This window comes from Lissotriton vulgaris, chromosome 12, assembly GCF_964263255.1.
Source record: "Lissotriton vulgaris chromosome 12, aLisVul1.2, whole genome shotgun sequence".
Classification (NCBI taxonomy): Eukaryota; Metazoa; Chordata; class Amphibia; order Caudata; family Salamandridae; genus Lissotriton; species Lissotriton vulgaris.
Window position 1 is genome coordinate 447,149,631 of NC_141700.1, and position 22,734 is coordinate 447,172,364.

At 29.8% G+C, this 22,734-nt stretch overlaps 18 non-coding genes across 18 annotated transcripts; all 18 read right to left on the reverse strand.

The window, feature by feature from the left end:
- Positions 1-329: 329 nt before the first annotated feature.
- Positions 330-402, reverse strand: TRNAT-CGU (transfer RNA threonine (anticodon CGU)). Its single transcript has one exon. It is a non-coding gene; the product is annotated as a tRNA-Thr (tRNA).
- Positions 403-3,387: 2,985 nt separating this feature from the next.
- Positions 3,388-3,460, reverse strand: TRNAM-CAU (transfer RNA methionine (anticodon CAU)). Its single transcript has one exon. It is a non-coding gene; the product is annotated as a tRNA-Met (tRNA).
- A 943-nt stretch (positions 3,461-4,403) lies between these two features.
- On the reverse strand, positions 4,404-4,476 carry TRNAT-CGU (transfer RNA threonine (anticodon CGU)). Its single transcript has one exon. It is a non-coding gene; the product is annotated as a tRNA-Thr (tRNA).
- A 438-nt stretch (positions 4,477-4,914) lies between these two features.
- TRNAT-AGU (transfer RNA threonine (anticodon AGU)) lies at positions 4,915-4,988 on the reverse strand. Its single transcript has one exon. It is a non-coding gene; the product is annotated as a tRNA-Thr (tRNA).
- Positions 4,989-6,443: 1,455 nt separating this feature from the next.
- On the reverse strand, positions 6,444-6,516 carry TRNAT-CGU (transfer RNA threonine (anticodon CGU)). Its single transcript has one exon. It is a non-coding gene; the product is annotated as a tRNA-Thr (tRNA).
- A 945-nt stretch (positions 6,517-7,461) lies between these two features.
- TRNAT-AGU (transfer RNA threonine (anticodon AGU)) lies at positions 7,462-7,535 on the reverse strand. The gene has a single exon. It is a non-coding gene; the product is annotated as a tRNA-Thr (tRNA).
- Positions 7,536-7,969: 434 nt separating this feature from the next.
- TRNAT-CGU (transfer RNA threonine (anticodon CGU)) lies at positions 7,970-8,042 on the reverse strand. Its single transcript has one exon. It is a non-coding gene; the product is annotated as a tRNA-Thr (tRNA).
- Positions 8,043-8,986: 944 nt separating this feature from the next.
- Positions 8,987-9,059, reverse strand: TRNAT-CGU (transfer RNA threonine (anticodon CGU)). The gene has a single exon. It is a non-coding gene; the product is annotated as a tRNA-Thr (tRNA).
- Positions 9,060-11,025: 1,966 nt separating this feature from the next.
- On the reverse strand, positions 11,026-11,098 carry TRNAT-CGU (transfer RNA threonine (anticodon CGU)). Its single transcript has one exon. It is a non-coding gene; the product is annotated as a tRNA-Thr (tRNA).
- Positions 11,099-12,042: 944 nt separating this feature from the next.
- Positions 12,043-12,115, reverse strand: TRNAT-CGU (transfer RNA threonine (anticodon CGU)). Its single transcript has one exon. It is a non-coding gene; the product is annotated as a tRNA-Thr (tRNA).
- Positions 12,116-13,061: 946 nt separating this feature from the next.
- On the reverse strand, positions 13,062-13,134 carry TRNAT-CGU (transfer RNA threonine (anticodon CGU)). The gene has a single exon. It is a non-coding gene; the product is annotated as a tRNA-Thr (tRNA).
- Positions 13,135-15,099: 1,965 nt separating this feature from the next.
- On the reverse strand, positions 15,100-15,172 carry TRNAM-CAU (transfer RNA methionine (anticodon CAU)). Its single transcript has one exon. It is a non-coding gene; the product is annotated as a tRNA-Met (tRNA).
- A 944-nt stretch (positions 15,173-16,116) lies between these two features.
- On the reverse strand, positions 16,117-16,189 carry TRNAT-CGU (transfer RNA threonine (anticodon CGU)). Its single transcript has one exon. It is a non-coding gene; the product is annotated as a tRNA-Thr (tRNA).
- Positions 16,190-16,627: 438 nt separating this feature from the next.
- On the reverse strand, positions 16,628-16,701 carry TRNAT-AGU (transfer RNA threonine (anticodon AGU)). The gene has a single exon. It is a non-coding gene; the product is annotated as a tRNA-Thr (tRNA).
- Positions 16,702-18,155: 1,454 nt separating this feature from the next.
- On the reverse strand, positions 18,156-18,228 carry TRNAM-CAU (transfer RNA methionine (anticodon CAU)). The gene has a single exon. It is a non-coding gene; the product is annotated as a tRNA-Met (tRNA).
- A 945-nt stretch (positions 18,229-19,173) lies between these two features.
- Positions 19,174-19,246, reverse strand: TRNAM-CAU (transfer RNA methionine (anticodon CAU)). The gene has a single exon. It is a non-coding gene; the product is annotated as a tRNA-Met (tRNA).
- A 2,473-nt stretch (positions 19,247-21,719) lies between these two features.
- On the reverse strand, positions 21,720-21,793 carry TRNAT-AGU (transfer RNA threonine (anticodon AGU)). The gene has a single exon. It is a non-coding gene; the product is annotated as a tRNA-Thr (tRNA).
- Positions 21,794-22,228: 435 nt separating this feature from the next.
- Positions 22,229-22,301, reverse strand: TRNAT-CGU (transfer RNA threonine (anticodon CGU)). Its single transcript has one exon. It is a non-coding gene; the product is annotated as a tRNA-Thr (tRNA).
- Between the last annotated feature and the right edge of the window lie 433 nt (positions 22,302-22,734).

Below are 22,734 nucleotides of genomic sequence, written 5' to 3' on the forward strand. Positions count from 1 at the left end.
CTTAAGATGAATGAAGACTCTTCACTTATTCAAAAACACCTCTCTAATTTGAAGTTTACCCTATTCATATCATTTTAAAATATACCTTGCTAAAGAATGGATTAGTTGAATTCAACAATAGAGTGATCATTCACCTCTATCTTGTTCTTTGTCATTTTCTTTTCTCTATTTCAGTCAATGCATTCCTACAAAAATCTTCACAATACCAATCATTTTATTTAATTTTTAAGATAACTTATTCTAAAGTTCATAGAACCAGATGTTTATTCTTAAATTGTATTCAACATGTGTTTGATGAAAATTATTCGGAAAGCATGGAGAAAACAGTTAGGTGCTGCTGAGATTTGAACTCAGGATTTCCTGTTTACGAGACAGGCGTTTTAACCACTAAGCCACAGCACCAACGTTAATAGTAAAAAATGCATAAATAATTTATTGTTGATGATGAAAATGTGTTTTCTGCTATAAATTCTTCTTTATATGTATTGTAATCTTAAACACGAAAAGATAGTCAATCACTACGCAAGGATTAATATGTTTTAATAAACAGGTACTCTTATAAAACTCAATTTCATTTCTTGAATTCTTTACAAATTTTTTTCATAAAGGTATTACTATTGCTCCAATCTAGGTAGAAATTTCATCTACGTCTTTCTCATAGATATGTATTTTTTTCATTTTGCAAAAACAGTAATCATTCTATAATCTTGAAAATACTTGGGTTTTTATAAGGTTTAAGATGATCTGTTCAACAGTAAGATGAATCAGACTTTTATATTTTAATTGTATCGCAATAAGACCAAATGAAAATGATTTGTTAAATAACAATGAGAAAAGCAAGACACTGCTGAGAGTTGAACTCAGGATCTCCTGTTTACTAGACAGGTGCTTTAACGAGCTAAGCTACAGCACCCACTTGATTCTTAATTTTGAAAAATTTTCTTTATGGTGTTCAAGAGAATATTGCTTTTTCAGTTTCATATTCTTTTCTAAGTTCACACACTTCTCTACTCAAACACTTAAGATGAATGAAGACTCTTCACTTATTCAAAAACACCTCTCTAATTTGAATTTTACCCTATTCATATCATTTTAAAATATACCTTGCTGAAGAATGGATTAGTTGAATTCAAAAATAGAGTGATCATTCACCTCTATCTTGTTCTTTGTCAGTTTCTTTTCCCTATTTCAGTCAATGCATTCCTACAAAAATCTTCACAATACTAAGCATTTTATTTAATTTTTAAGATAACTTATTCTAAAGTTCATAGAACCAGATGTTTATTCTTAAATTGTATTCAACACTTGTTTGATGAAAATTATTTGGAAAGCATGGAGAAAACAATCAGGTGCTGCTGAGATTTGAACTCAGGATTTCTTGTTTACGAGACAGGAGCTTTAACCACTAAGCCACAGCACCAACGGTAATAGTAAAAAAATGCATAAATCATTTATTGTTGATGATGAAAATGTGTTTTCTGCTATAAATTCTTCTTTATATGTATTGTAATCTTAAACACGAAAAGATACTCAATCACTACGCAAGGATTAATATGTTTTAATAAACAGGTACTCTTATAAAACTCAATTTGATTTCTTGAATTCTTTACAAGTTTTTTTACATAAAGGTATTACTATTGCTCCAATCTAGGTAGAAATTTCATCTACGTCTTTCACATAGATATGTATTTTTTTCATTTTGCAATAACAGTAATCATTCTATAATCTTGAAAATACTTGGGTTTTTATAAGGTTTAAGATGATCTGTTCAACAGTAAGATGAATCAGACTTTTATATTTTAATTGTATCGGAATAAGACCAAATGAAAATGATTTGTTAAATAACAATGAGAAAAGCAAGACACTGCTGAGAGTTGAACTCAGGATCTCCTGTTTACTAGACAGGTGCTTTAACGAGCTAAGCCACAGCACCCACTTGATTCTTAATTTTGAAACAATTTTCTTTATGGTGTTCAAGAGAATATTGCTTTTTCACTTTCATATTCTTTTCTAAGTTCACACACTTCTCTACTCAAACACAAGATGAATGAAGACTCTTCACTTATTCAAAAACACCTCTCTAATTTGAAGTTTACCCTATTCATATCATTTTAAAATATACCTTGCTAAAGAATGGATTAGTTGAATTCAACAATAGAGTGATCATTCACCTCTATCTTGTTCTTTGTAATTTTCTTTTCCCTATTTCAGTCAATGCATTCCTACAAAAATCTTCACAATACCAAGCATTTTATTTAATTTTTAAGATAACTTATTCTAAAGTTCATAGAACCAGATGTTTATTCTTAAATTGTATTCAACACTTGTTTGATGAAAATTATTCGGAAAGCATGGAGAAAACAGTTAGGTGCTGCTGAGATTTTAACTCAGGATTTCCTGTTTACGAGACAGTCGCTTTAACCACCAAGCCACAGCAACAACGTTAATAGTAAAAAATGCATAATTAATTTATTGTTGATGATGAAAATGTGTTTTCTGCTATGAATTCTTCTTTATATGTATTGTAATCTTAAACAGGAAAAGATACTCAATCACTACGCAAGGATTAATATGTTTTAATAAACAGGTACTCTTATAAAACCTAATTTCATTTCCTGAATTCTTTACAACTTTTTTTCATGAAGGTATTAATATTGCTCAAATCTAGGTAGAAATTTCATCTACGTCTTTCTCATAGATATGTCGTTTTTTTCATTTTGCAATAACAGTATTCATTCTATAATCTTGAAAATACTTGGGTTTTTATAAGGTTTAAGATGATCTGTTCAACAGTAAGATGAATCAGACTTTTAATATTTTAATTGTATCGGAATAAGACCTAATGAAAATGATTTGTTAAATAACAATGAGAAAAGCAAGATACTGCTGAGAGTTGACCTCAGGATCTCCTGTTTACTAGACAGGCGCTTTAACCAGCTAAGCCACAGCACCCACTTGATTCTTAGTTTTGAAACACTTTTCTTTATGGTGTTCAAGAGAATATTGCTTTTTCACTTTCATATTCTTTTCTAAGTTCACACACTTCTCTACTCAAACACTTAAGATGAATGAAGACTCTTCACTTATTCAAAAACACCTCTCTAATTTGAAGTTTACCCTATTCATATCATTTTAAAATATACCTTGCTGAAGGATGGATTAGTTGAATTCAACAATAGAGTGATCATTCACCTCTATCTTGTTCTTTGTCATTTTCTTTTCCCTATTTCAGTCAATGCATTCCTACAAAAATCTTCACAATACCAAGCATTTTATTTAATTTTTAAGATAACTTATTCTAAAGTTCATAGAACCAGATGTTTATTCTTAAATTGTATTCAACACTTGTTTGATGAAAATTATTCGGAAAGCATGGAGAAAACAGTTAGGTGCTGCTGAGATTTGAACTCAGGATTTCCTGTTTATGAGACAGGCGCTTTAACCACTAAGCCACAGCGCCAACTTTAACAGTAAAAAATGCATGAATAATTTATTGTTGATGATGAAAATGTGTTTCCTGCTATAAATTCTTCTTTATATGTATTGTAATCTTAAACATGAAAAGATACACAATCACTATGCAAGGATTAATATGTTTTAATAAACAGGTACTCTTATAAAACTCAATTTCATTTCTTGAATTCTATACAATTTTTTTCATAAAGGTATTACTATTGCTCCAATCTAGGTAGAAATTTCATCTACGTCTTTCTCATAGATATGTATTTTTTTCATTTTGCAATAACAGTAATCATTCTATAATCTTGAAAATACTTGGGTTTTTATAAGGTTTAAGATGATCTGTTCAACAGTAAGATGAATCAGACTTTTATATTTTAATTGTATCGGAATAAGACCAAATGAAAATGATTTGTTAAATAACAATGAGAAAAGCAAGACACTGCTGAGAGTTGAACTCAGGATCTCCTGTTTACTAGACAGGTGCTTTAACGAGCTAAGCCACAGCACCCACTTGATTCTTAATTTTGAAACAATTTTCTTTATGGTGTTCAAGAGAATATTGCTTTTTCACTTTCATATTCTTTTCTAAGTTCACACACTTCTCTACTCAATCACAAGATGAATGAAGACTCTTCACTTATTCAAAAACAACTCTCTAATTTGAAGTTGACCCTATTCATATCATTTTAAAATATACCTTGCTGAAGAATGGATTAGTTGAATTCAACAATAGAGTGATCATTCACCTCTATCTTGTTCTTTGACATTTTCTTTTCCCTTTTTCAGTCAATGCATTCCTACAAAAATCTTCACAATACCAAGCATTTTATTTAATTTTTAAGATAACTTATTCTAAAGTTCATAGAACCAGATGTTTATTCTTAAATGGTATTCAACACTTGTTTGATGACAATTATCCGGAAAGCATGGAGAAAACAGTTAGGTGCTGCTGAGAATTGAACTCAGGATTTCCTGGTTACGAGACAGGCGCTTTAACCACTAAGCCACAGCACCAACGTTAATAGTAAGAAATGCATAAATAATTTATTGTTGATGATGAAAATGTGTTTTCTGCTATAAATTCTTCTTTATATGTATTGTAATCTTAAACACGAAAAGATACTCAATCACTAGCGAAGGATTAATATGTTTTAATAAACAGGTACTCTTATAAAACCCAATTTCATTTCTTGAATTCTTTACAATTTTATTCATGAAGGTATTAATATTGCTCAAATCTAGGTAGAAATTTCATCTACGTTTTTCTCATAGATATGTATTTTTTTTTCATTTTGCAATAACAGTATTCATTCTATAATCTTGAAAATACTTGGGTTTTTATAAGGTTTAAGATGATCTTTTCAACAGTAAGATGAATCAGACTTTTATATTTTAATTGTATCGGAATAAGACCTAATGAAAATGATTTGTTATATAACAATGAGAAAAGCAAGGCGCTGCTGAGAGTTGAACTCAGGATCTCCTGTTTACTAGACAGGCGCTTTAACCAGCTAAGCCACAGCACCCAGTTGATTGTGAGTTTTGAAACACTTTTCTTTATGGTGTTCAAGAGAATATTGCTTTTTCAGTTTCATATTCTTTTCTAAGTTCACACACTTCTCTACTCAAACACTTAAGATGAATGAAGACTCTTCACTTCTTCAAAAACACCTCTCTAATTTGAATTTTACCCTATTCATATCATTTTAAAATATACCTTGCTGAAGAATGGATTAGTTGAATTCAAAAATAGAGTGATCATTCAGCTCTATCTTGTTCTTTGTCATTTTCTTTTCCCTATTTCAGTCAATGCATTCCTACAAAAATCTTCACAATACTAAGCATTTTATTTAATTTTTAAGATAACTTATTCTAAAGTTCATAGAACCAGATGTTTATTCTTAAATTGTATTCAACACTTGTTTGATGAAAATTATTTGGAAAGCATGGAGAAAACAATTAGGTTCTGCTAAGATTTGAACTCAGGATTTCATGTTTACGAGACAGGAGCTTTAACCACTAAGCCACAGCACCAACGGTAATAGTAAAAAAATGCATAAATCATTTATTGTTGATGATGAAAATGTGTTTTCTGCTATAAATTTTTCTTTATATGTATTGTAATCTTAAACACGAAAAGATACTCAATCACTACGCAAGGATTAATATGTTTTAATAAACAGGTACTCTTATAAAACTCAATTTGATTTCTTGAATTCTTTACAAGTTTTTTTTCATAAAGGTATTACTATTGCTCCAATCTAGGTAGAAATTTCATCTACGTCTTTCTCATAGATATGTATTTTTTTCATTTTGCAATAACAGTAATCATTCTATAATCTTGAAAATACTTGGGTTTTTATAAGGTTTAAGATGATCTGTTCAACAGTAAGATGAATCAGACTTTTATATTTTAATTGTATCGGAATAAGACCAAATGAAAATGATTTGTTAAATGACAATGAGAAAAGCAAGACACTGCTGAGAGTTGAACTCAGGATCTCCTGTTTACTAGACAGGTGCTTTAACGAGCTAAGCCACAGCACCCACTTGATTCTTAATTTTGAAAAATTTTCTTTATGGTGTTCAAGAGAATATTGCTTTTTCACTTTCATATTCTTTTCTAAGTTCACACACTTCTCTACTCAAACACTTAAGATGAATGAAGACTCTTCACTTATTCAAAAACACCTCTCTAATTTGAAGTTTACCCTATTCATATCATTTTAAAATATACCTTGCTGAAGAATGGATTAGTTGAATTCAACAATAGAGTGATCATTCACCTCTATCTTGTTCTTTGTCATTTTCTTTTCTCTATTTCAGTCAATGCATTCCTACAAAAATCTTCACAATACCAATCATTTTATTTAATTTTTAAGATGACTTATTCTAAAGTTCATAGAACCAGATGTTTATTCTTAAATTGTATTCAACATGTGTTTGATGAAAATTATTCGGAAAGCATGGAGAAAACAGTTAGGTGCTGCTGAGATTTGAACTCAGGATTTCCTGTTTACGAGACAGGCGTTTTAACCACTAAGCCACAGCACCAACGTTAATAGTAAAAAATGCATAAATAATTTATTGTTGATGATGAAAATGTGTTTTCTGCTATAAATTCTTCTTTATATGTATTGTAATCTTAAACACGAAAAGATAGTCAATCACTACGCAAGGATTAATATGTTTTAATAAACAGGTACTCTTATAAAACTCAATTTCATTTCTTGAATTCTTTACAATTTTTTTTCATAAAGGTATTACTATTGCTCCAATCTAGGTAGAAATTTCATCTACGTCTTTCTCATAGATATGTATTTTTTTCATTTTGCAAAAACAGTAATCATTCTATAATCTCGAAAATACTTGGGTTTTTATAAGGTTTAAGATGATCTGTTCAACAGTAAGATGAATCAGACTTTTATATTTTAATTGTATCGCAATAAGACCAAATGAAAATGATTTGTTAAATAACAATGAGAAAAGCAAGACACTGCTGAGAGTTGAACTCAGGATCTCCTGTTTACTAGACAGGTGCTTTAACGAGCTAAGCTACAGCACCCACTTGATTCTTAATTTTGAAAAATTTTCTTTATGGTGTTCAAGAGAATATTGCTTTTTCAGTTTCATATTCTTTTCTAAGATCACACACTTCTCTACTCAAACACTTAAGATGAATGAAGACTCTTCACTTATTCAAAAACACCTCTCTAATTTGAATTTTACCCTATTCATATCATTTTAAAATATACCTTGCTGAAGAATGGATTAGTTGAATTCAAAAATAGAGTGATCATTCACCTCTATCTTGTTCTTTGTCAGTTTCTTTTCCCTATTTCAGTCAATGCATTCCTACAAAAATCTTCACAATACTAAGCATTTTATTTAATTTTTAAGATAACTTATTCTAAAGTTCATAGAACCAGATGTTTATTCTTAAATTGTATTCAACACTTGTTTGATGAAAATTATTTGGAAAGCATGGAGAAAACAATTAGGTGCTGCTGAGATTTGAACTCAGGATCTCCTGTTTACTAGACAGGTGCTTTAACGAGCTAAGCCACAGCACCCACTTGATTCTTAATTTTGAAAAATTTTCTTTATGGTGTTCAAGAGAATATTGCTTTTTCACTTTCATATTCTTTTCTAAGTTCACACACTTCTCTACTCAAACACTTAAGATGAATGAAGACTCTTCACTTATTCAAAAACACCTCTCTAATTTGAAGTTTACCCTATTCATATCATTTTAAAATATACCTTGCTGAAGAATGGATTAGTTGAATTCAACAATAGAGTGATCATTCACCTCTATCTTGTTCTTTGTCATTTTCTTTTCTCTATTTCAGTCAATGCATTCCTACAAAAATCTTCACAATACCAATCATTTTATTTAATTTTTAAGATGACTTATTCTAAAGTTCATAGAACCAGATGTTTATTCTTAAATTGTATTCAACATGTGTTTGATGAAAATTATTCGGAAAGCATGGAGAAAACAGTTAGGTGCTGCTGAGATTTGAACTCAGGATTTCCTGTTTACGAGACAGGCGTTTTAACCACTAAGCCACAGCACCAACGTTAATAGTAAAAAATGCATAAATAATTTATTGTTGATGATGAAAATGTGTTTTCTGCTATAAATTCTTCTTTATATGTATTGTAATCTTAAACACGAAAAGATAGTCAATCACTACGCAAGGATTAATATGTTTTAATAAACAGGTACTCTTATAAAACTCAATTTCATTTCTTGAATTCTTTACAATTTTTTTTCATAAAGGTATTACTATTGCTCCAATCTAGGTAGAAATTTCATCTACGTCTTTCTCATAGATATGTATTTTTTTCATTTTGCAAAAACAGTAATCATTCTATAATCTCGAAAATACTTGGGTTTTTATAAGGTTTAAGATGATCTGTTCAACAGTAAGATGAATCAGACTTTTATATTTTAATTGTATCGCAATAAGACCAAATGAAAATGATTTGTTAAATAACAATGAGAAAAGCAAGACACTGCTGAGAGTTGAACTCAGGATCTCCTGTTTACTAGACAGGTGCTTTAACGAGCTAAGCCACAGCACCCACTTGATTCTTAATTTTGAAACAATTTTCTTTATGGTGTTCAAGAGAATATTGCTTTTTCACTTTCATATTCTTTTCTAAGTTCACACACTTCTCTACTCAATCACAAGATGAATGAAGACTCTTCACTTATTCAAAAACACCTCTCTAATTTGAATTTTACCCTATTCATATCATTTTAAAATATACCTTGCTGAAGAATGGATTAGTTGAATTCAAAAATAGAGTGATCATTCACCTCTATCTTGTTCTTTGTCAGTTTCTTTTCCCTATTTCAGTCAATGCATTCCTACAAAAATCTTCACAATACTAAGCATTTTATTTAATTTTTAAGATAACTTATTCTAAAGTTCATAGAACCAGATGTTTATTCTTAAATTGTATTCAACACTTGTTTGATGAAAATTATTTGGAAAGCATGGAGAAAACAATTAGGTGCTGCTGAGATTTGAACTCAGGATTTCATGTTTACGAGACAGGAGCTTTAACCACTAAGCCACAGCACCAACGGTAATAGTAAAAAAATGCATAAATCATTTATTGTTGATGATGAAAATGTGTTTTCTGCTATAAATTCTTCTTTATATGTATTGTAATCTTAAACACGAAAAGATACTCAATCACTACACAAGGATTAATATGTTTTAATAAACAGGTACTCTTATAAAACTCAATTTGATTTCTTGAATTCTTTACAAGTTTTTTTTCATAAAGGTATTACTATTGCTCCAATCTAGGTAGAAATTTCATCTACGTCTTTCTCATAGATATGTATTTTTTTCATTTTGCAATAACAGTAATCATTCTATAATCTTGAAAATACTTGGGTTTTTATAAGGTTTAAGATGATCTGTTCAACAGTAAGATGAATCAGACTTTTATATTTTAATTGTATCGGAATAAGACCAAATGAAAATGATTTGTTAAATGACAATGAGAAAAGCAAGACACTGCTGAGAGTTGAACTCAGGATCTCCTGTTTACTAGACAGGTGCTTTAACGAGCTAAGCCACAGCACCCACTTGATTCTTAATTTTGAAAAATTTTCTTTATGGTGTTCAAGAGAATATTGCTTTTTCACTTTCATATTCTTTTCTAAGTTCACACACTTCTCTACTCAAACACTTAAGATGAATGAAGACTCTTCACTTATTCAAAAACACCTCTCTAATTTGAAGTTTACCCTATTCATATCATTTTAAAATATACCTTGCTGAAGAATGGATTAGTTGAATTCAACAATAGAGTGATCATTCACCTCTATCTTGTTCTTTGTCATTTTCTTTTCTCTATTTCAGTCAATGCATTCCTACAAAAATCTTCACAATACCAATCATTTTATTTAATTTTTAAGATAACTTATTCTAAAGTTCATAGAACCAGATGTTTATTCTTAAATTGTATTCAACATGTGTTTGATGAAAATTATTCGGAAAGCATGGAGAAAACAGTTAGGTGCTGCTGTGATTTGAACGCAGGATTTCCTGTTTACGAGACAGGCGTTTTAACCACTAAGCCACAGCACCAACGTTAATAGTAAAAAATGCATAAATAATTTATTGTTGATGAGGAAAATGTGTTTTCTGCTATAAATTCTTCTTTATATGTATTGTAATCTTAAACACGAAAAGATACTCAATCACTACGCAATGATTAATATGTTTTAATAAACAGGTACTCTTATAAAACTCAATTTGATTTCTTGAATTCTTTACACGTTTTTTTACATAAAGGTATTACTATTGCTCCAATCTAGGTAGAAATTTCATCTACGTCTTTCTCATAGATATGTATTTTTTTCATTTTGCAATAACAGTAATCATTCTATAATCTTGAAAATACTTGGGTTTTTATAAGGTTTGAGATGATCTGTTCAACAGTAAGATGAATCAGACTTTTATATTTTAATTGTATCGGAATAAGACCAAATGAAAATGATTTGTTAAATGACAATGAGAAAAGCAAGACACTGCTGAGAGTTGAACTCAGGATCTCCTGTTTACTAGACAGGTGCTTTAACGAGCTAAGCCACAGCACCCACTTGATTCTTAATTTTGAAAAATTTGCTTTATGGTGTTCAAGAGAATATTGCTTTTTCACTTTCATATTCTTTTCTAAGTTCACACACTTCTCTACTCAAACACTTAAGATGAATGAAGACTCTTCACTTATTCAAAAACACCTCTCTAATTTGAAGTTTACCCTATTCATATCATTTTAAAATATACCTTGCTGAAGAATGGATTAGTTGAATTCAACAATAGAGTGATCATTCACCTCTATCTTGTTCTTTGTCATTTTCTTTTCTCTATTTCAGTCAATGCATTCCTACAAAAATCTTCACAATACCAATCATTTTATTTAATTTTTAAGATAACTTATTCTAAAGTTCATAGAACCAGATGTTTATTCTTAAATTGTATTCAACATGTGTTTGATGAAAATTATTCGGAAAGCATGGAGAAAACAGTTAGGTGCTGCTGAGATTTGAACTCAGGATTTCCTGTTTACGAGACAGGCGTTTTAACCACTAAGCCACAGCACCAACGTTAATAGTAAAAAATGCATAAATAATTTATTGTTGATGATGAAAATGTGTTTTCTGCTATAAATTCTTCTTTATATGTATTGTAATCTTAAACACGAAAAGATAGTCAATCACTACGCAAGGATTAATATGTTTTAATAAACAGGTACTCTTATAAAACTCAATTTCATTTCTTGAATTCTTTACAATTTTTTTTCATAAAGGTATTACTATTGCTCCAATCTAGGTAGAAATTTCATCTACGTCTTTCTCATAGATATGTATTTTTTTCATTTTGCAAAAACAGTAATCATTCTATAATCTTGAAAATACTTGGGTTTTTATAAGGTTTAAGATGATCTGTTCAACAGTAAGATGAATCAGACTTTTATATTTTAATTGTATCGGAATAAGACCAAATGAAAATGATTTGTTAAATAACAATGAGAAAAGCAAGACACTGCTGAGAGTTGAACTCAGGATCTCCTGTTTACTAGACAGGTGCTTTAACGAGCTAAGCCACAGCACCCACTGGATTCTTAATTTTGAAACAATTTTCTTTATGGTGTTCAAGAGAATATTGCTTTTTCACTTTCATATTCTTTTCTAAGTTCACACACTTCTCTACTCAAACACAAGATGAATGAAGACTCTTCACTTATTCAAAAACACCTCTCTAATTTGAAGTTTACCCTATTCATATCATTTTAAAATATACCTTGCTGAAGAATGGATTAGTTGAATTCAACAATAGAGTGATCATTCACCTCTATCTTGTTCTTTGTCATTTTCTTTTCTCTATTTCAGTCAATGCATTCCTACAAAAATCTTCACAATACCAATCATTTTATTTAATTTTTAAGATAACTTATTCTAAAGTTCATAGAACCAGATGTTTATTCTTAAATTGTATTCAACATGTGTTTGATGAAAATTATTCGGAAAGCATGGAGAAAACAGTTAGGTGCTGCTGAGATTTGAACTCAGGATTTCCTGTTTACGAGACAGGCGTTTTAACCACTAAGCCACAGCACCAACGTTAATAGTAAAAAATGCATAAATAATTTATTGTTGATGAGGAAAATGTGTTTTCTGCTATAAATTCTTCTTTATATGTATTGTAATCTTAAACACGAAAAGATACTCAATCACTACGCAATGATTAATATGTTTTAATAAACAGGTACTCTTATAAAACTCAATTTGATTTCTTGAATTCTTTACACGTTTTTTTACATAAAGGTATTACTATTGCTCCAATCTAGGTAGAAATTTCATCTACGTCTTTCTCATAGATATGTATTTTTTTCATTTTGCAATAACAGTAATCATTCTATAATCTTGAAAATACTTGGGTTTTTATAAGGTTTGAGATGATCTGTTCAACAGTAAGATGAATCAGACTTTTATATTTTAAGTGTATCGGAATAAGACCAAATGAAAATGATTTGTTAAATGACAATGAGAAAAGCAAGACACTGCTGAGAGTTGAACTCAGGATCTCCTGTTTACTAGACAGGTGCTTTAACGAGCTAAGCCACAGCACCCACTTGATTCTTAATTTTGAAAAATTTGCTTTATGGTGTTCAAGAGAATATTGCTTTTTCACTTTCATATTCTTTTCTAAGTTCACACACTTCTCTACTCAAACACTTAAGATGAATGAAGACTCTTCACTTATTCAAAAACACCTCTCTAATTTGAAGTTTACCCTATTCATATCATTTTAAAATATACCTTGCTGAAGAATGGATTAGTTGAATTCAACAATAGAGTGATCATTCACCTCTATCTTGTTCTTTGTCATTTTCTTTTCTCTATTTCAGTCAATGCATTCCTACAAAAATCTTCACAATACCAATCATTTTATTTAATTTTTAAGATAACTTATTCTAAAGTTCATAGAACCAGATGTTTATTCTTAAATTGTATTCAACATGTGTTTGATGAAAATTATTCGGAAAGCATGGAGAAAACAGTTAGGTGCTGCTGAGATTTGAACTCAGGATTTCCTGTTTACGAGACAGGCGTTTTAACCACTAAGCCACAGCACCAACGTTAATAGTAAAAAATGCATAAATAATTTATTGTTGATGATGAAAATGTGTTTTCTGCTATAAATTCTTCTTTATATGTATTGTAATCTTAAACACGAAAAGATAGTCAATCACTACGCAAGGATTAATATGTTTTAATAAACAGGTACTCTTATAAAACTCAATTTCATTTCTTGAATTCTTTACAATTTTTTTTCATAAAGGTATTACTATTGCTCCAATCTAGGTAGAAATTTCATCTACGTCTTTCTCATAGATATGTATTTTTTTCATTTTGCAAAAACAGTAATCATTCTATAATCTTGAAAATACTTGGGTTTTTATAAGGTTTAAGATGATCTGTTCAACAGTAAGATGAATCAGACTTTTATATTTTAATTGTATCGGAATAAGACCAAATGAAAATGATTTGTTAAATAACAATGAGAAAAGCAAGACACTGCTGAGAGTTGAACTCAGGATCTCCTGTTTACTAGACAGGTGCTTTAACGAGCTAAGCCACAGCACCCACTGGATTCTTAATTTTGAAACAATTTTCTTTATGGTGTTCAAGAGAATATTGCTTTTTCACTTTCATATTCTTTTCTAAGTTCACACACTTCTCTACTCAAACACAAGATGAATGAAGACTCTTCACTTATTCAAAAACACCTCTCTAATTTGAAGTTTACCCTATTCATATCATTTTAAAATATACCTTGCTAAAGAATGGATTAGTTGAATTCAACAATAGAGTGATCATTCACCTCTATCTTGTTCTTTGTCATTTTCTTTTCCCTATTTCAGTCAATGCATTCATACAAAAATCTTCACAATACCAAGCATTTTATTTAATTTTTAAGATAACTTATTCTAAGGTTCATAGAACCAGATGTTTATTCTTAAATTGTATTCAACACTTGTTTGATGAAAATTATTCAGAAAGCATGGAGAAAACAGTTAGGTGCTGCTGAGATTTTAACTCAGGATTTCCTGTTTACGAGACAGTCGCTTTAACCACCAAGCCACAGCACCAACGTTAATAGTAAAAAATGCATAATTAATTTATTGTTGATGATGAAAATGTGTTTTCTGCTATAAATTCTTCTTTATATGTATTGTAATCTTAAACAGGAAAAGATACTCAATCACTACGCAAGGATTAATATGTTTTAATAAACAGGTACTCTTATAAAACCTAATTTCATTTCCTGAATTCTTTACAACTTTTTTTCATGAAGGTATTAATATTGCTCAAATCTAGGTAGAAATTTCATCTACGTCTTTCTCATAGATATGTCGTTTTTTTCATTTTGCAATAACAGTATTCATTCTATAATCTTGAAAATACTTGGGTTTTTATAAGGTTTAAGATGATCTGTTCAACAGTAAGATGAATCAGACTTTTAATATTTTAATTGTATCGGAATAAGACCTAATGAAAATGATTTGTTAAATAACAATGAGAAAAGCAAGATACTGCTGAGAGTTGACCTCAGGATCTCCTGTTTACTAGACAGGCGCTTTAACCAGCTAAGCCACAGTACCCACTTGATTCTTAGTTTTGAAACACTTTTCTTTATGGTGTTCAAGAGAATATTGCTTTTTCACTTTCATATTCTTTTCTAAGTTCACACACTTCTCTACTCAAACACTTAAGATGAATGAAGACTCTTCACTTATTCAAAAACACCTCTCTAATTTGAAGTTTACCCTATTCATATCATTTTAAAATATACCTTGCTGAAGGATGGATTAGTTGAATTCAACAATAGAGTGATCATTCACCTCTATCTTGTTCTTTGTCATTTTCTTTTCCCTATTTCAGTCAATGCATTCCTACAAAAATCTTCACAATACCAAGCATTTTATTTAATTTTTAAGATAACTTATTCTAAAGTTCATAGAACCAGATGTTTATTCTTAAATTGTATTCAACACTTGTTTGATGAAAATTATTCGGAAAGCATGGAGAAAACAGTTAGGTGCTGCTGAGATTTGAACTCAGGATTTCCTGTTTATGAGACAGGCGCTTTAACCACTAAGCCACAGCGCCAACTTTAACAGTAAAAAATGCATGAATAATTTATTGTTGATGATGAAAATGTGTTTCCTGCTATAAATTCTTCTTTATATGCATTGTAATCTTAAACATGAAAAAATACACAATCACTATGCAAGGATTAATATGTTTTAATAAACAGGTACTCTTATAAAACTCAATTTCATTTCTTGAATTCTATACAATTTTTTTTCATAAAGGTATTACTATTGCTCCAATCTAGGTAGAAATTTCATCTACGTCTTTCTCATAGATATGTATTTTTTTCATTTTGCAATAACAGTAATCATTCTATAATCTTGAAAATACTTGGGTTTTTATAAGGTTTAAGATGATCTGTTCAACAGTAAGATGAATCAGACTTTTATATTTTAATTGTATCGGAATAAGACCAAATGAAAATGATTTGTTAAATAACAATGAGAAAAGCAAGACACTGCTGAGAGTTGAACTCAGGATCTCCTGTTTACTAGACAGGTGCTTTAACGAGCTAAGCCACAGCACCCACTTGATTCTTAATTTTGAAACAATTTTCTTTATGGTGTTCAAGAGAATATTGCTTTTTCACTTTCATATTCTTTTCTAAGTTCACACACTTCTCTACTCAATCACAAGATGAATGAAGACTCTTCACTTATTCAAAAACAACTCTCTAATTTGAAGTTGACCCTATTCATATCATTTTAAAATATACCTTGCTGAAGAATGGATTAGTTGAATTCAACAATAGAGTGATCATTCACCTCTATCTTGTTCTTTGACATTTTCTTTTCCCTTTTTCAGTCAATGCATTCCTACAAAAATCTTCACAATACCAAGCATTTTATTTAATTTTTAAGATAACTTATTCTAAAGTTCATAGAACCAGATGTTTATTCTTAAATGGTATTCAACACTTGTTTGATGACAATTATCCGGAAAGCATGGAGAAAACAGTTAGGTGCTGCTGAGAATTGAACTCAGGATTTCCTGGTTACGAGACAGGCGCTTTAACCACTAAGCCACAGCACCAACGTTAATAGTAAGAAATGCATAAATAATTTATTGTTGATGATGAAAATGTGTTTTCTGCTATAAATTCTTCTTTATATGTATTGTAATCTTAAACACGAAAAGATACTCAATCACTAGCGAAGGATTAATATGTTTTAATAAACAGGTACTCTTATAAAACCCAATTTCATTTCTTGAATTCTTTACAATTTTATTCATGAAGGTATTAATATTGCTCAAATCTAGGTAGAAATTTCATCTATGTTTTTCTCATAGATATGTATTTTTTTTTCATTTTGCAATAACAGTATTCATTCTATAATCTTGAAAATACTTGGGTTTTTATAAGGTTTAAGATGATCTTTTCAACAGTAAGATGAATCAGACTTTTATATTTAAATTGTATCGGAATAAGACCTAATGAAAATGATTTGTTATATAACAATGAGAAAAGCAAGGCGCTGCTGAGAGTTGAACTCAGGATCTCCTGTTTACTAGACAGGCGCTTTAACCAGCTAAGCCACAGCACCCAGTTGATTGTTAGTTTTGAAACACTTTTCTTTATGGTGTTCAAGAGAATATTGCTTTTTCAGTTTCATATTCTTTTCTAAGTTCACACACTTCTCTACTCAAACACTTAAGATGAATGAAGACTCTTCACTTCTTCAAAAACACCTCTCTAATTTGAATTTTACCCTATTCATATCATTTTAAAATATACCTTGCTGAAGAATGGATTAGTTGAATTCAAAAATAGAGTGATAATTCACCTCTATCTTGTTCTTTGTCATTTTCTTTTCCCTATTTCAGTCAATGCATTCCTACAAAAATCTTCACAATACTAAGCATTTTATTTAATTTTTAAGATAACTTATTCTAAAGTTCATAGAACCAGATGTTTATTCTTAAATTGTATTCAACACTTGTTTGATGAAAATTATTTGGAAAGCATGGAGAAAACAATTAGGTTCTGCTGAGATTTGAACTCAGGATTTCATGTTTACGAGACAGGAGCTTTAACCACTAAGCCACAGCACCAACGGTAATAGTAAAAAAATGCATAAATCATTTATTGTTGATGATGAAAATGTGTTTTCTGCTATAAATTCTTCTTTATATGTATTGTAATCTTAAACACGAAAAGATACTCAATCACTACGCAAGGATTAATATGTTTTAATAAACAGGTACTCTTATAAAACTCAATTTCATTTCTTGAATTCTTTACAATTTTTTTTCATAAAGGTATTACTATTGCTCCAATCTAGGTAGAAATTTCATCTACGTCTTTCTCATAGATATGTATTTTTTTCATTTTGCAAAAACAGTAATCATTCTATAATCTCGAAAATACTTGGGTTTTTATAAGGTTTAAGATGATCTGTTCAACAGTAAGATGAATCAGACTTTTATATTTTAATTGTATCGCAATAAGACCAAATGAAAATGATTTGTTAAATAACAATGAGAAAAGCAAGACACTGCTGAGAGTTGAACTCAGGATCTCCTGTTTACTAGACAGGTGCTTTAACGAGCTAAGCTACAGCACCCACTTGATTCTTAATTTTGAAAAATTTTCTTTATGGTGTTCAAGAGAATATTGCTTTTTCAGTTTCATATTCTTTTCTAAGATCACACACTTCTCTACTCAAACACTTAAGATGAATGAAGACTCTTCACTTATTCAAAAACACCTCTCTAATTTGAATTTTACCCTATTCATATCATTTTAAAATATACCTTGCTGAAAAATGGATTAGTTGAATTCAAAAATAGAGTGATCATTCACCTCTATCTTGTTCTTTGTCAGTTTCTTTTCCCTATTTCAGTCAATGCATTCCTACAAAAATCTTCACAATACTAAGCATTTTATTTAATTTTTAAGATAACTTATTCTAAAGTTCATAGAACCAGATGTTTATTCTTAAATTGTATTCAACACTTGTTTGATGAAAATTATTTGGAAAGCATGGAGAAAACAATTAGGTGCTGCTGAGATTTGAACTCAGGATTTCATGTTTATGAGACAGGAGCTTTAACCACTAAGCCACAGCACCAACGGTAATAGTAAAAAAATGCATAAATCATTTATTGTTGATGATGAAAATGTGTTTTCTGCTATAAATTCTTCTTTATATGTATTGTAATCTTAAACACGAAAAGATACTCAATCACTACGCAAGGATTAATATGTTTTAATAAACAGGTACTCTTATAAAACTCAATTTGATTTCTTGAATTCTTTACAAGTTTTTTTACATAAAGGTATTACTATTGCTCCAATCTAGGTAGAAATTTCATCTACGTCTTTCTCATAGATATGTATTTTTTTCATTTTGCAATAACAGTAATCATTCTATAATCTTGAAAATACTTGGGTTTTTATAAGGTTTGAGATGATCTGTTCAACAGTAAGATGAATCAGACTTTTATATTTTAATTGTATCAGAATAAGACCAAATGAAAATGATTTGTTAAATGACAATGAGAAAAGCAAGACACTGATGAGAGTTGAACTCAGGATCTCCTGTTTACTAGACAGGTGCTTTAACGAGCTAAGCCACAGCACCCACTTGATTCTTAATTTTGAAAAATTTGCTTTATGGTGTTCAAGAGAATATTGCTTTTTCACTTTCATATTCTTTTCTAAGTTCACACACTTCTCTACTCAAACACAAGATGAATGAAGACTCTTCACTTATTCAAAAACACCTCTCTAATTTGAAGTTTACCCTATTCATATCATTTTAAAATATACCTTGCTAAAGAATGGATTAGTTGAATTCAACAATAGAGTGATCATTCACCTCTATCTTGTTCTTTGTCATTTTCTTTTCCCTATTTCAGTCAATGCATTCCTACAAAAATCTTCACAATACCAAGCATTTTATTTAATTTTTAAGATAACTTATTCTAAAGTTCATAGAACCAGATGTTTATTCTTAAATTGTATTCAACACTTGTTTGATGAAAATTATTCGGAAAGCATGGAGAAAACAGTTAGGTGCTGCTGAGATTTGAACTCAGGATTTCCTGTTTATGAGACAGGCGCTTTAACCACTAAGCCACAGCGCCAACTTTAACAGTAAAAAATGCATGAATAATTTATTGTTGATGATGAAAATGTGTTTCCTGCTATAAATTCTTCTTTATATGTATTGTAATCTTAAACATGAAAAGATACACAATCACTATGCAAGGATTAATATGTTTTAATAAACAGGTACTCTTATAAAACCTAATTTCATTTCTTGAATTCTTTACAATTTTTTTCATGAAGGTATTAATATTGCTCAAATCTAGGTAGAAATTTCATCTACGTCTTTCTCATAGATATGTATTTTTTTCATTTTGCAAAAACAGTAATCATTCTATAATCTTGAAAATACTTGGGTTTTTATAAGGTTTAAGATGATCTGTTCAACAGTAAGATGAATCAGACTTTTATATTTTAATTGTATCGGAATAAGACCAAATGAAAATGATTTGTTAAATAACAATGAGAAAAGCAAGACACTGCTGAGAGTTGAACTCAGGATCTCCTGTTTACTAGACAGGTGCTTTAACGAGCTAAGCCACAGCACCCACTTGATTCTTAATTTTGAAACAATTTTCTTTATGGTGTTCAAGAGAATATTGCTTTTTCACTTTCATATTCTTTTCTAAGTTCACACACTTCTCTACTCAAACACAAGATGAATGAAGACTCTTCACTTATTCAAAAACACCTCTCTAATTTGAAGTTTACCCTATTCATATCATTTTAAAATATACCTTGCTAAAGAATGGATTAGTTGAATTCAACAATAGAGTGATCATTCACCTCTATCTTGTTCTTTGTCATTTTCTTTTCCCTATTTCAGTCAATGCATTCATACAAAAATCTTCACAATACCAAGCATTTTATTTAATTTTTAAGATAACTTATTCTAAGGTTCATAGAACCAGATGTTTATTCTTAAATTGTATTCAACACTTGTTTGATGAAAATTATTCGGAAAGCATGGAGAAAACAGTTAGGTGCTGCTGAGATTTTAACTCAGGATTTCCTGTTTACGAGACAGTCGCTTTAACCACCAAGCCACAGCACCAACGTTAATAGTAAAAAATGCATAATTAATTTATTGTTGATGATGAAAATGTGTTTTCTGCTATAAATTCTTCTTTATATGTATTGTAATCTTAAACAGGAAAAGATACTCAATCACTACGCAAGGATTAATATGTTTTAATAAACAGGTACTCTTATAAAACCTAATTTCATTTCCTGAATTCTTTACAACTTTTTTTCATGAAGGTATTAATATTGCTCAAATCTAGGTAGAAATTTCATCTACGTCTTTCTCATAGATATGTGGTTTTTTTCATTTTGCAATAACAGTATTCATTCTATAATCTTGAAAATACTTGGGTTTTTATAAGGTTTAAGATGATCTGTTCAACAGTAAGATGAATCAGACTTTTAATATTTTAATTGTATCGGAATAAGACCTAATGAAAATGATTTGTTAAATAACAATGAGAAAAGCAAGATACTGCTGAGAGTTGACCTCAGGATCTCCTGTTTACTAGACAGGCGCTTTAACCAGCTAAGCCACAGCACCCACTTGATTCTTAGTTTTGAAACACTTTTCTTTATGGTGTTCAAGAGAATATTGCTTTTTCACTTTCATATTCTTTTCTAAGTTCACACACTTCTCTACTCAAACACAAGATGAATGAAGACTCTTCACTTATTCAAAAACACCTCTCTAATTTGAAGTTTACCCTATTCATATCATTTTAAAATATACCTTGCTAAAGAATGGATTAGTTGAATTCAACAATAGAGTGATCATTCACCTCTATCTTGTTCTTTGTCATTTTCTTTTCCCTATTTCAGTCAATGCATTCCTACAAAAATCTTCACAATACCAAGCATTTTATTTAATTTTTAAGATAACTTATTCTAAAGTTCATAGAACCAGATGTTTATTCTTAAATTGTATTCAACACTTGTTTGATGAAAATTATTCGGAAAGCATGGAGAAAACAGTTAAGTGCTGCTGAGATTTGAACTCAGGATTTCCTGTCTATGAGACAGGCGCTTTAACCACTAAGCCACAGCGCCAACTTTAACAGTAAAAAATGCATGAATAATTTATTGTTGATGATGAAAATGTGTTTCCTGCTATAAATTCTTCTTTATATGTATTGTAATCTTAAACATGAAAAGATACACAATCACTATGCAAGGATTAATATGTTTTAATAAACAGGTACTCTTATAAAACCTAATTTCATTTCTTGAATTCTTTACAATTTTTTTCATGAAGGTATTAATATTGCTCAAATCTAGGTAGAAATTTCATCTACGTCTTTCTCATAGATATGTCGTTTTTTTCATTTTGCAATAACAGTATTCATTCTATAATCTTGAAAATACTTGGGTTTTTATAAGGTTTAAGATGATCTGTTCAACAGTAAGATGAATCAGACTTTTAATATTTTAATTGTATCGGAATAAGACCTAATGAAAATGATTTGTTAAATAACAATGAGAAAAGCAAGATACTGCTGAGAGTTGAACTCAGGATCTCCTGTTTACTAGACAGGCGCTTTAACCAGCTAAGCCACAGCACCCACTTGATTCTTAGTTTTGAAACACTTTTCTTTATGGTGTTCAAGACAATATTGCTTTTTCACTTTCATATTCTTTTCTAAGTTCACACACTTCTCTACTCAAACACTTAAGATGAATGAAGACTCTTCACTTATTCAAAAACACCTCTCTAATTTGAAGTTGACCCTATTCATATCATTTTAAAATATACCTTGCTGAAGAATGGATTAGTTGAATTCAACAATAGAGTGATCATTCACCTCTATCTTGTTCTTTGACATTTTCTTTTCCCTTTTTCAGTCAATGCATTCCTACAAAAATCTTCACAATACCAAGCATTTTATTTAATTTTTAAGATAACTTATTCTAAAGTTCATAGAACCAGATGTTTATTCTTAAATTGTATTCAACACTTGTTTGATGAAAATTATCCGGAAAGCATGGAGAAAACAGTTAGGTGCTGCTGAGAATTGAACTCAGGATTTCCTGGTTACGAGACAGGCGCTTTAACCACTAAGCCACAGCACCAACGTTAATAGTAAAAAATGCATAAATAATTTATTGTTGATGATGAAAATGTGTTTTCTGCTATAAATTCTTCTTTATATGTATTGTAATCTTAAACACGAAAAGATACTCAATCACTAGCGAAGGATTAATATGTTTTAATAAACAGGTACTCTTATAAAAACCCAATTTCATTTCTTGAATTCTTTACAATTTTATTCATGAAGGTATTAATATTGCTCAAATCTAGGTAGAAATTTCACCTACGTTTTTCTCATAGATATGTATTTTTTTTTCATTTTGCAATAACAGTATTCATTCTATAATCTTGAAAATACTTGGGTTTTTATAAGGTTTAAGATGATCTTTTCAACAGTAAGATGAATCAGACTTTTATATTTTAATTGTATCGGAATAAGACCTAATGAAAATGATTTGTTATATAACAATGAGA